General features: G+C 37.5%; 1 protein-coding gene and 1 pseudogene across 2 annotated transcripts in view; both read right to left on the bottom strand.

The window, feature by feature from the left end:
• The window catches only part of ACSS2 (acyl-CoA synthetase short chain family member 2), a 45643-nt gene that overhangs the window by 24548 nt on the left and 7238 nt on the right, over window positions 1–13857 (bottom strand). The gene's annotated exons all lie outside the window — the stretch shown is intronic.
• On the bottom strand, window positions 2897–3015 carry LOC112471085 (annotated as a pseudogene).

Below are 13857 nucleotides of genomic sequence, written 5' to 3'. Positions count from 1 at the left end.
CATAAATACACTTTCTCCCACTTCATAAAAAAAAATGCCATCTCCCTCTCTTATCCCAAACTTTATAATGCCTGTACAATGCAGAGGTAAAACAAACCAACAAAAACCTCCAGAGTGCCAAACAAAGGGACAATTTGAGAAGGTATAACTTCAGATGGAGAGCCCCAAGAAAGCAAATCAGAGAGCTTCTGTTAGAAATCAATATTGAAACGAGTAACATCTTAATTCATTCAGCTGACAAACTCATGGCAGGATTACTTGCCTTATTAGAATTATAATTCAGAAGTTTAATAGTATTCACAGGGTCATATATTAACATATTTATTTTAATGGAATAAGAAGTTAGGCATTTTCTAACAGAAAGTAAATCTGATTTGGTTGGTTATATTGACAGAGATCTGGCTGTGCAAATTAGGTTTTATGGTGCTCATTTTCTATAAATGATATGAGCTAAATTTGCAGTTCCAATGTTTTGAAAAATATATATAAAATATATACATGTATACAATATAAAACACACTGGAAATTAGATTCTTTGCAGTTATTTAATCTTATGATAAAATGTTTAAATATGAACTTTAAAATGTGTGAAGAATTACACAATTTTTCAAAATTCTTTTAGGTATACAATTTTTAAAGTTTAAGTCCCCTGATCTAAATACTTATTTTTCAAAGGTACTCTGTCACGACATCACTGTCTAACACATCGGAAGCATCTAAGGAGGTTATAAAAATATAAGATGGAAGTCTTATCCTTTGGAGATTCTGATTTAATAGGTTGGATGAGGTCCAAGAATCTGAATTATTAACAAGATCCTCAGGTAATTATTTGGAGTCACCAGACCTAGATTTATTTTTGACCCCTAATTCAGTGTATGAATTTGCAAAAATTTTCCCCTCTCCCTGAGCCTCAGTTTCCTTTTCTGTAAAGTATAAGAAGGAAGGAAGGAGTCAGGAGGAGGGGGAAGGTTGGTGTTAGACTGGATAATCTCTAATGTTAGACTCCTTGATTCTCATTTATCCTTTTAGAGGCAGGAGAATATTCTGCATTAGAGGCTATTCTCTCACCTGAGCCTCATAGCTACTTTAACAGTAGATAGAAAAAGTATTATTATCCCAATTTTAAATATACAAGAAATCCAGAGGAAGTGGCCTTACAAGGCCACACAAGATGGTTAAGGACAAATCTGTAACTAGGTCCCGGGTTTCTGACTTCCAGGCTAGTATTTGTTTCACTATACCTAATTGGAGTATTCCTAAATGAACATAGAGAAGCCTCTCTCCTACAAATCTCTAGGAGCACTGTAAGAAGCAGAGGAAGAGATTCCCATCCACTTTGAGCCTTAGCCTGTGATCATGATCATACCCACCACGATGTCTTCGAAATTCTGAGAATTTCCTGAAACACCCAAGAGCTCAGGCAAGGAAACTCACATCTACTTTCACACTCTTTGACAGTGCTCAAGTGCCACAAGAGCACTTATACATCCATTTGCTCCTAAAGACATGACTCTGGAAATAAGGAAAAACACATTATCCCCATCATTTCCTCCATGAATAAAATTCCAGCTCACAGGCAAAATCTTGCCCCTACCAGCTTGTGAGCTCCATGAGGACAGAGACCTTTCGTGTTGCTATATCCTAAGCACCTTGTGCAATGTCTGATACATAAATATCTGTAAAGTTAATTTTTTAAAAACCTGCTGCCAAACGTTAGTAGTTTGTCCATGGATCATGGCTATCTGTAAGTTGGACCATTACCTAACAGCATCTACAAAAACTAACTCGAAATGGATCAAGGACCTAAATATAAGACCTAAAACAATAAAACTCTCAGAAGGAAACATAGGACAAAAGCTTCACAACATTGGGTTTGGCAACGATTTCTTGGATGTGATACCAAAGACACAACGAACAAAAAAATAGACAAATTGGACTTTTGTACATCAGATACTATCCAGAGTAAACTTTTGTACATCAGATACTATCCAGAGTAAAAAACCAACTCACAGAATGGGAGAAGATATTGCAAATCATATATCTCATACAGACTAATATCCAGAATATATAGAGAATTCTCAAAACTCAACAATAAAAAACAACTAACCCAATTCAGAAATGGGCAAAGGACCTGAATAGACGTTTCCCTAAAGATATAGGAATGGCCAATAAGCACATGAAAAGATGTTCAACATCACTAATCACCGGGGAATTGCAAATCAAAACTATGATGTAATACTACTTTACACATATTAGGATGGTTACTATAAAAAAAAAACAAAACCATAAAACAAGCGTTGGCAAGGATGTGAACAAATTGGAAACGTTGTGCACTGTTGATTGCATGTAAAAGTGGTAGAGCTGCTGTGGAAAACAATATGGAGGTTGCTCAAAAAATTAAAAATAGAATTACCATATGATCCAGCAATCCCATTTCTGGTTATCTACCCAGAAGAATTGAAAGCAGGGTCTCAAAGAGATATTGGTATACTCATGTTCATAGCAGCATTGTTAATAATAGCTAAACATGAAAGCAACCCAAGTGTCCATCAGCCGATGAATTTAAGCAAAATGTGAAATAACACAATGAAATATTATTCAGCCTTAAAAAGGAAGGAAATTCTGACACATGCTACAATATGAATGAACATTCTAAGCCAGTCACAAAAGACAAATACTATGACTCCGCTTATGTGAGGTACTTAGAGTAGTCAAAATCAGAGAGGCAAAAAGTAGAGTGGTAGTTGCCAAGGGCTAGGGGGAGGGGAGAATAGAGAGTTATTGTTTAATAGGTATAGAGTTTCAGATTTACGAGATGAAGAGTTCTAGAGATGGATGGTGGTGATGGCTGCACAACAATATGAATGTATTTTATTTATTTATTTATTTTTTAAAATGCCTACAGTACCTGGTATTCCTAGGTGGTCTTCCATCCAAGTACTAACCAAGCCCAACCCTGCTTAGCTTCCGAGATCAGACAAGATTGGGCACGTTCAGGGTGGCATGGCCGTAGACATGAATGTATTTAATACCACTGAACTGTACACTTAAAAATGGTTAAGATGATAAGTTTTATGCTATGTGTATTTTAACACAATTAAAAAAAAAAGAAGAAGAAAAATCTAACAGCAACAACCTTGCTGCCAGAAGCTATCAGATTGTCTATATAGCAAGGCTACCCATGCAAATAAAATTAGGTTTCTGTCAGTTTTGGATGTCACATTTGGATTCTCTGACTTAAAATAAATAAGGCAGTCATCTTCAAAAGTAGCTAAAGATAAAAGTTCAACAAGAGGCCTGTGTGACTGCTCTTGGATAGATTTCCATGAAGTAAAACATCATAGTCAAAAAGAAACAAACGCTGGTTTCAAAATGAGCCTCTAGTCAAAAAAAAACAAAAAAAAACCCCTGAGAAATGCAGATATTTATATGCTATAGAAAAGTTTCCTGCAAAAACAACTCTATGTTATATGTTCTGGGGTGAATAGCTTCAGGGTCTTATTTATTTTATTTAAATAAAATAATGATTCTCCCAGCTGGTAAAACTTTAAGGCTTTTGATAAATAGATCAGATCTTAGAACCCCAAGTGAGGGCTGTTCTCAAAGCCTTATATCCCAAAAGAGATAACACATAATGTCTGAGGCCCTCCTAAGTCTAAGAGTCTGTAATATTCTCTTGTCCTTCCTCTGTTTCAAAATCCCAAGCTCCTTAATGCCTAATGCATAAAGTTCATACTGTTTCACACTGTGTCCTGGATTCCTCCAGGGTCTGGCCCTACCTTAACTGATCAACTTTAGCTATGCTGTTCTTCAAGGCCCATCTTTAGCTCCAGCTGAAGCTCTCTCAGCCCCAGGGAAGGAATGCTGTAATGGGAAATGAATGGACAAGGAAAGAGCTCTAGATTGGAAGTCAGGAAATCTGGATTTTAGGTCAAGCTTTGCTACTTTTCACCGTGTGAGACCTTTTACAAATTATTTCACTTCTCGGGGCCTCAGTTGCTTCAACTGTAGATGAGGGGAATATTTCATTAAATGTCCTTTCTAGGTCTAGATTTTATTATTCATTCTGGCTGAGAACAAGAAAGAGGATTAGAAAGTTAGAATCAGGAAAAGCTTCACAGAGATGATGGCATTCCAGACGTTTCTTAAAGAATAAGTAGGATTTAGACTGGACTAGATAAGGAATAGACCAATTCAAGGAGAGGGGAACAATGTTAGTTAGCTTAGATGCAGAAGTGGAAAAGCACAAGTCAGTCTACAGGCCAATACCAATCCTAAATAATATTTTCATTTCCATCACTGCTGATTTTTCATAAACTTATTTGATATTAAAAGGCTATATGCTGTTATATCCTGATTATTCCTATGCAATTAAATAATTTATATTTTTAATTGAGTAGTAGTGATATAGATTAATATTTATAGTTTTAAAAATATCTTTTCCTTGGAAAAATTTAAATTGGCAACTCCTTGGGGGTCCCAGATGAAATATTCATGAAATTTTTAAAAAGTCTCAATCATTAACATAAAACAAAATAGCAACCAATTCATTTTAGACCTTATGCTACATTTTGTTTGATGTAAGACTGAAAAGATAAAATGTTAAGGCCATGAAGGTCAAGTAAAGACTAAGGGACTATTCTAGATTGAAGAAAACTAAAAAGATATGAAAATTACATGTCCTGTGTGATTCATACTGAATCCTTCTGCTATAAAGCAGCAATCCCGAACCTTTTGAGAACCTGTGCTCCTATGAGAATCTAGTGCCTGATGATCTGAGGTGGAGCAGAGGCGGTGATGCTAGCACTGGGGAGTGGCTGCAAATACAGACCAAGCCCGCTGCTTCCCTGTGCGTCCTGGTTCCTAACAGTCCATGGACCGGTGTCAATTTGCAGCCCAAGGATTGGGGACCCTTGCTAAGGAGGACATTATTCGGTCATTTGGCAAAACTTCAATGGAGTCTGAGAATTAGAAGGTAGTGGTTTATCAGTATTGGATTCCTGATTTTGATAGTTGTATTATAGCTATATAGGAGAAAGTCTTTATTTGTTGTAAATACACAGTAAAGTATTCACGGGTCTGCATCTTACCCTCAAATGGTTTAGGAAAAAAAATTATTTGTATTACACTTGCAACTTGTCCCTTTCTTCTTTTTCTTCTTCTATTTCTTCTCTTCTCCTTTTCCTCTTTTCTTTCTCCTCTTCCTCCTCTTCCTCCTCCTCCTTCTTCTTTTTCTTCTTTTTTTTTTTTAAATGTTGATCCTGTTTTATTATCTAATTGGAAAATTAGACAATCCACCAGTCCAAGAGGGAATGGGTGGGTTTAATCCTCCTCTTGGTCATTACCAGCTCCGGCCCCACCCTGGCCCTTCTTGGAGTTCTTCCCCTTCATAAGGCCTCCCTGTATGGAAAGCAGAGGGAGAGGTTGCAGATGTGCTTCTGGGAGTCCAGGGGACAACGAAGGACCAGATATTCACTACCTGTTTGCGGATCCTGAGATAGCACTGGCAGGTCAGCACTCAGGCATGGTAGATGGACTTGGCCAAGCCAAACTTGAAGACCTCTCTGAAAAATCCTTGATCTTTAGGTCCAGGATGTGATCCATCTTTATCTTGCCCTCGTCCTGCACCCAGATGCAGATGAGTAACCACAGCAGGATCTTGGCCAGAGTAAAGTTAATCTCCAAACCTCAGGTTTGTTTCAGAGCCCATATTCACCAATCAGCTTCAGCTCTTAATGGAAGTGGGATTCCTTGAAGGGTCTCCATGGGAATTACTTAGGTTTTGCCACAAACCCGGCTCTGGGTAACTGGTGTGTTGGTTCCATTCTCTCATCCATACCTAAGTACAAGTTCCAGTAACTGAAAAAGAGCTGTACTTGTAACTTTTCTATAAATTTAAGAAATGTTTCAAAATTTAAAGAGAGGACTCATATAAAGGGTCTCAAATACTTAGTTTAAATTTTATTCTGTAGGTTAAAAAAAAGTCACAGAGTCTCCTACACTAAAGGCCCCTCTCCTCTACCTCAAAACTTTTTGCCTACTAAAATCCCAAGCTATGGAGGAATGGAAATGGATATTCTTTGCTAGAGTGGCTGTCCCCAAATCTGTGCCTACTGCTAGCCAAATTACAAAAAGAAGGGAATGAGACGCTAGTACTTACTTTCATAAGCTTAAAATCTTTGATTAGAGATCTAAATCACCCATCACCTAAAGCCAGTCTTGGGGGATAATGATCAAGAAGAAGAAATGCAGGAGTAGGAAATCACCAAAGGAGTGCAAAAGGAAATAACTTAAGTGTGGTCAATCATAAAATACTTCCTGGAAATGATGGCTGTTGAGTCAAGTTTTAGAAAAGAAGCTGCGTTCATCAGAGGAGAAAAAGGACATTTTGGAAAGGATAGAAAGTCATATGTAGCTGCCAGTCTTGAATTCCTCTGTGTAACAATGCCCTTGGACATATGTGATATGTATGAGTATTAGCACCACCTCATAGTAATATATCTTTTCAGTTTGTTTTCTCACCTTTCATCTCAGCTAATCCTCATAGCAATCTTATAAGATTGGAAGGACAAGATTTGCTATCCCCATTTGAAAGGTCAGGAGATCGAGGCTCAGAAGAAAGTCATCACATGCTAAAGGTCACAAAACAATGGCTAGGACCTCTGCCTGCAGATCCTCAAACCGAGCTTTTTTTTTTTTTTTTTCAATATATACATGATCAAGAGAGTGATCGTTTCAAAATGTAACTCTGATATGCCATACTCTACTTGAAATTCTTCGTTGGCTCTCTACCACTTGTTACAGCTGCAATTTTACCTCTGTGTATGAAACACAAATTCCTGATCCTTCCCCAAAGTTTCTCCTCCCAGTTTATTCTCCAACTTAACTAATGGAAATTCATTTTTCCAGTTATACAAACAAAAAACCTTTGACATATTCTTGACTCCATTCTCTTATATGCCACATCAAGTTCGTTAGCAAATACTATTGGCTCTATCTTCAAATTATTCCAAAATCTGACTACTTTTCATGATCTCTGCCATTACTTCATTATCATATGCCTGAACTATTGTCTGTGCCTCCTTACCGGTTTTGTTGCTATTACCCTGTGTCCCCCATCCACTATTCTCAAGGTAGTATACAGACTATATACAGTAGATATCTGTTAAAAAAATGTTTAATAGATTAATGAGCTTATCACAGTTAAGGAAAGGATGTTATTTCTTTGAGGTTTGCCCTTTAATGTTTTTAGTCTTGTAAATTATCATTATAAATTGTAGTCAACATTTTTAAAGCCAGCTCTCTAAGTAAACTACTGGCCAGACAAGTGACAAATTGTCAAAGAAGCTAGGGCTATGTAAGTAGAAGCAGTGTCTACAACAAAGAATGCACATGTTCTTCTGGCCAGAACAAGGTACATCAGCTATGTGACACTGGCCAAGTCACTCCCACTCTCTAAGCCTCAAGTTCCTCATTCGTAGACCGTTGTTGTGAACCATACCCAGGTTTAAAAAAAAGGGGGTGGGGTGGGGAACAGATATACAAGCACAGCACAGAGGAGACATAATTTATTATTAGAATAAATAGAAAAGTCTTAGGTATTATGGAGGATTGTAGGTTGAGTGGTAGAATATGGCTGTCAGTGGGGCTAATGTAATCTTAGATATACAAAATCAGAACAAAGAATGGTAATAGTTCCCTGAACAAGGCTGACCATAGCTAGAATTCTTAATGAGAGATATTGGCTAACTAGAGTATGTCTAGAGGAGACTGACACGGATGATGAACGAGTTGTTCAGGAAACATCATACAGGGAACCTGGGAATGTTGACTCAGCATTATCTCATCCATAAAACAAAAACACTGGACTAGATCAGGGGTTTTCAGGTTCTACGTACATATCTCACAGGGACCACAGTGACAAGGTGAAGAAGCCAACAGAATGTGGCTTTGGTCCTCCCATCCATGCTTCAACAAGATCAGCTCTGCTCTTACCTGTTTTAGGTATGAGCTTTGGTATAATGATAAAAATAGCTAATATACTCTTTGCCAACCACTAAGCCCTTCATATGGATTTCCCACTTATTCCTCACAACAATCTATGTCATAGGAACTGTTGTTATTCCCATTTTATGGATGGGAGAACTGAGATTTAAAGAGGTGAGGCAACTTGCCTAACTAATAAGTATAGGGACTGAAACCCAAGCAGAGTCCAGAGCTTACTCCTGTTGATCACTATACATACATTTTATTTGAAGAAAAGGATTCTAATGCTTTTAAAAAACTGAAAATTACTAGATCATGTTCAAGGCATCTTCTAGATTTAAATTTCTATAATTCTACATTCAGCCTGGCAAAGAGATATAACTGCCCTCAAATATCTGATGGGATGTCTTATGAATAAAATAATAGGATTACTTTATGTGGTCCCAGAACATAGAACTAAGACCAAGAGAAAAGAATAGAGTGGGGAGAAAGTTATGGGAAGGGAATATATCTAAGAACTTTGTAACAGAGCTACCTAACAATGGGATAAGTAGTGAGTAAACTCTGTGGTCTTGATAGTGTTCCAGAATCAGGATGATCACTTACGGGGATTGTTGGGAAATAGAGATAGTTGGGGCTACAGTTCCTCCTTTGTATAGGAAGTGGACTAAACCTCAAAAGACAGGAACTGAGAGACTCAAATTCTCAGCTAGAGGTTCAAGAGATCATTTCCAGTGCCCAGTACTCTCCCATACCAAATTCGGCTCCAAGCCTTCCATATTTACTGCTCCCACATGACTATCTGCTATCTTCAAAGGACAGAAGGCAAGTACTAGGTTCCACCTCTTCCTCCAACCTCTCCCAGCTGCTTTGTCACTGCAGTTCCCTACGTTTGTGACAGAAATTCTTAAAGTCAGTGCCGGAAGTCACTTGAGCAAGTATCCCGCTTACCCTCTCCCACACCCCCAATTTACAGGTGGGAAAAAAAAGGCTCAGAAAAGGGCATTATCTGAAACCATTTTCCTCATTAAATATTTACTGAACACACTGGGAAAAGAAGTTAGCCTAGATACAAACTCAGGTACCTGACATGGAGCTCACGACATTCAATCAGGTCTCAAGACAGTCTCCATTTATAATACATTTATTATTACAAATGTTAGCATATATTATAATATATTAATGGATAACATATTGTTATTATATTTATTTTTTATATCCCATCTACTTCCAAAAAGTGACAAGTGAATTGGACAGCACAGCCTACTTATCTCATTTGCACTACTTTAGAGAGGTGTTCTTTAAGGTGTCAAAGTCATGAACTCAGGGAGAAGTGAGAGAAGCAGATTAGAAATCCACCTTAAACATGAATTCTTCCAGTCCTCCTCTAAAATCTGCCTAGCTGATTCAAGTGGAGAAAGACTGTTCCCCGGCTACAGTTATTTCCCCACAAATCTTCCATTAGCTTAAAGTGTTTATGCTACCAGCAACAGTATTGCCCCAGGCAAGGGAGCAGACTCTTCCTTGGCTCCTTCACCCTAAACCTTCTAAAACCTTCCCTTTCTTTCACCATCTCAAGGGAAGCTGAGCCCGCCTACTGAGTCATCAAAGAGTCACTACTAGTTTGCAACAGAACTTCTAAAACCACTTCCTCTTCAGAAACAATCATAGAATCCTAAAATATCAGAGCCAGAAGGAAACTCGCAGAGGACCTGTAGTTCATCTCCCACCATTCCCACAAAGGGAAGGCCCAAAGAGAGGAAGAAAACAGTCTGAGGCCATCTTCTTTCTCAAATGAGTTTATTCCTTCACCAAATATATTTTAATCCACAAAAACACTGTTGTGAAACCAGTACAGATATAGATGAAGGACAAAACTGTCTCTCCCTTCCCATATCATTGAAATGAACTTCAGGACATGAATCTAGATAATTAAGAGTCCTTGGACACGAATGCTAGGACTATACATTGCAGGGCTCTGGCTTTCCAGGTTACCTTGACAATCTTGTCAGAACATGGGTGCCTCACCTTCCCTACCATCTCCACTTTCTCAAATACTCATACTCACACATACCCTACAGGGATCTGGAGAGTTCTAAATATCACAATCTGGAATTCATACTCAGGAGCATACAGGGATCCTGAGAGCAGAGCTTCTACCCTAAGGTCACTCCTAAAGTCACCTGCTTCACAGAAGCTCCAGTTTCTAAGGAAGGATTGCATAATAGCCAGAGCTGTAGGAAGAGGGCAGTAATTTCAATTGAGAATGAGGGGTAAGATGAAGCAGAGATAATGACAGCCACAGGCAAGTGAAAGCAGTGAAAAGAATGGACTATACCAAATTTCTTGGTCTTAGAGACTGAGGTCACCTCCTGAAATAACCCAAATATTGAGCAGCTAGTATAAATCAAGAAAATATTTTTCCACCCTCCCCCCATAAATCCTTTAATTAATCCCCCAAATCCCCTTCTGTCCCCCAGTGTCCCCTTAACTAGCTATCTCCCACTCCATGAGCTACCCCTAATACCTCTCACTATCCCCACTGAATGACTATTACAATAATTTTTTTACTGATCACCTTCTCATATATATACACAAAAATCTCTACTAACACCTCTACCTGACACATTAGGGAGAAGGAAGCACAAGAAGGATTGAAACCAAAGTTTTATTTGGAGGGAATATTTAGCCCTTGGACCAGAAGAAGGTGTGCCTTTAAAAGAGGTAAAGTTTTATACAGACTAAAAGGATCCTTGACTCTTCTCTCACTTTCTCCCCGTCTCCCCACTATCTACATACCCAGTTACTTTTATTGTTTTTTTTCCTCTAAATTACTCTAAATTCTATTCCATTCCCACCAGCAGTATCCCAGTTCAGGCATTTCTACCCTGAATACAAACTCCCAGTGCTCTGACTTTACACTCCCACTTCCATATGTATCCAGGTTAATCTTCATAAGCCCAGCTGTGACCACATCATTCCCGTGCATAAAATCCTTTCAGAGAGCTCCCAAAATAGTCAAGATCTCACATTCCTGGACCTCGTCCACTGTTGAAGACAACCTCAATTCCTCTTTCTCTCACCCTCCACATCCAATCCAAGTCAGCAACTTCCATGAGCTCTTCACTTAAAATATATCCAGATTTTGACTATGTCTAATCACCTTCAAGCCACTACTAGGGTCTAAATCACCATCATTGCTCACCTGGATTTCTATAGTAGCCTTCAAATTGGTCTTCCTGCTTCTACTCTTGCTCTTATACAATCTATTCTCAATAAAAGACATTATATAAGTTAGTCAAATCATGTCACCTCTATGCTCAAGATTGTCCATTTTTCCCATTTTCATTGTGAATAAAACCCAAAAGTCTATATTGACTTTCGGGATTCTACATGATCTAGTGTCCTGCTGACCTCATCCCCTGCTTCAGCTACACAAACTTCCTAGCTATTCTTCAAGCACACCAGGCAGCAGCACCCTCCCACCTCAGAGCCTTTGCACTTGCTCTTCTAGGTACCCGGAATATTTATCCTTCCCAACCCAACTATCTGCATGGCATACTCCATTTCCTTCAGATCTCTGCTCAAATGTCACCTTTATCAGGGTTCTTCCCTTATCAGTCCCCATTGTCATTCCCTTTTCCCTTATGCTACTCTGTATTTTTCTATAGCACTTATCACTACCTGTCATATATTGATCGGTTTGTTTATTTATTGTCTGTCTCCTTAAGCTGAAATATAACCCTCGTGAGGGCAGGGTCTTTGCTTAGAATAGTACTTCGTCTCAATAAGCATTTATTAAATGAATAAATTATTCCCTGCATAAACCCTTTACCCCAGAGAGACTTGTTTTTCTCACTGTCCCAATACAATAATAATGGTAGCTAATTTTGCTGAGTGATTTCAATGTGCTAGGAGTTGGACACATGGTTTTCTTTTAATCCTATTCAATTGACAACTCCATGAGATAAAAACTATTTTTATCTATATTTACAGTTGAGAAATCTGAGCCTTAAAGAGGTTAAGTAACTTGTACACAATCATATAGTTAGTTAATGGCAGAAGCAGGTCTCAAATTAGGTTAGTTTGACACCAAAATCCATCCTCAGAATTTTTGTGTTATACTGCCTCCCTACAATGCTTTCTCCCTTCTGTGAACCATTCATGTAAGTGGCTTTTTGCAGTTTGGCCCATAATTGTTTTCAGGCTGTTCTATAAAGGCTTGTCTTCTCAACTGGAATGTAAATTCCATGAGACCAGAGTCTGAGCCATTTAAATCTCATAATATTTTATCTAATATTTTTAAGAAAATAATTGAAATTAAATTTATGGCTAACATGGCTAATTTCTCTTTTCATTGTCAAAGCCAAGTATTGGACAACTAGAATAATGAAGTAGTATTATATGGTGAAAAGAGTAGTTGACTAGGACTGAGGATATCGGAAGATTAGTCTCAGCTCTGTCTCTAAGCAGTATATGACCCGTAAGCAAATCACTTAGCTTTTCTGACCCTTAATCTACCCACCTGTAAAGAGAACTGGCCTACAATGGCTCTAGGCAATTGCTTCAAGTTCTAAAAATACTATTATTCCATGAACATTTACAATGTGTCAAGCCAAAAATAAGAGGCCAAATTCTTCCTTAATATGGTTCTATTTTGGCTATTTGGAGTACTTTCCTAAGAGCACAATTTCTTTTGTGGATTATTTCAGTCTATGTATAAGACATGCTCCAAAATAAGGAATGAGATACAAATGTGGTTTGCTAATGCCCCTACAACTATCTAAATGATACAGCTTAGGTTGAGAAGAAAGCCATACTATGGCTCCATAAGAAGTATATCAACTGGAGCAAATCATTGAAAAGATGTCATTTTAAATAACATTAATAAAAATTAGAACAGGAAGAAGGTGGGTGGACTTTCCCCTCAAAGACAAAGGACTTTGGGGGGAAAGGAGGACTTCATAGAATAAATGATATAATAGAGAGTCTGAAAAATATTGAGTCTATGATAAAGGCAAATAGTGCAAGAAAAATGCCAGGCAATTTTTAATATCAGGAAAAAAAATCTACCCTTAAAGGAAATGCAATCGTAATATCTTACTTTTATGTAAGCATTGGTTTAAAATTAACTAAAAAACTGAACTATAATTAAATTGGGAAGATGAGAGAAAGAAGTTGGAGTATACAAGAATTAAATTCTCATTTATCATAATAGGAAGTCAATATTTTCTTTAAAAAAGATGAAGAATTATCAATATAAGCATATTATTTAAAAATATAGAGGTAGCAAAGGGAAGTAACCACACATCTGGCATATTTGTACTTTACTTTCCTCTAACAAATGTGATTTATTTGTAGTGTGCTTTTGCTTTACTATAAACATAAAAGAATTGAATAATAATGGCCCATACAGAACTTGTCCCCCACTCATCAGCCCCTGTATCCATAACGCCTACATAGGGCTAAGTACCCAATGACTTTAACAATTCTTGTTGACTGAGTGACCAATGTAAAAATGTAGTGAAGATGTCTTGTTATGGAGTTGCAGAATTTTGCACCGGAAGTAAATTTAGAGATTATCTAATCCAGTACTTCTCAAATTGGTGTTCCATGGAATATTTCTTCTTATAATGTTAATAACATGCTGAAAAAAAAGTGTTTGGGACTCAAATAAATTTGGGAAAACACATGTTAAACAAAATTAACCATACGTGTTTACTGTAGGACTTCCTGGAGGCTTTACAACGTTAATATAGATTGGAAATCCCATGAAAAAGAATTTATTATGTAATATTTCTCACATTCATTTGTTTCATGAGTTAAGAAGCCAGCCTTTTTTTTTTTTTTTTTTAAATCCCTACAACCACT

This window comes from Pteropus alecto, unplaced genomic scaffold (genome assembly GCF_000325575.1).
Source record: "Pteropus alecto unplaced genomic scaffold, ASM32557v1 scaffold45, whole genome shotgun sequence".
In the NCBI taxonomy this organism is placed as follows: Eukaryota; Metazoa; Chordata; class Mammalia; order Chiroptera; family Pteropodidae; genus Pteropus; species Pteropus alecto.
Note: the sequence above shows the minus strand (reverse complement) of the source record. Positions and strands in the feature narration are given on the sequence as shown.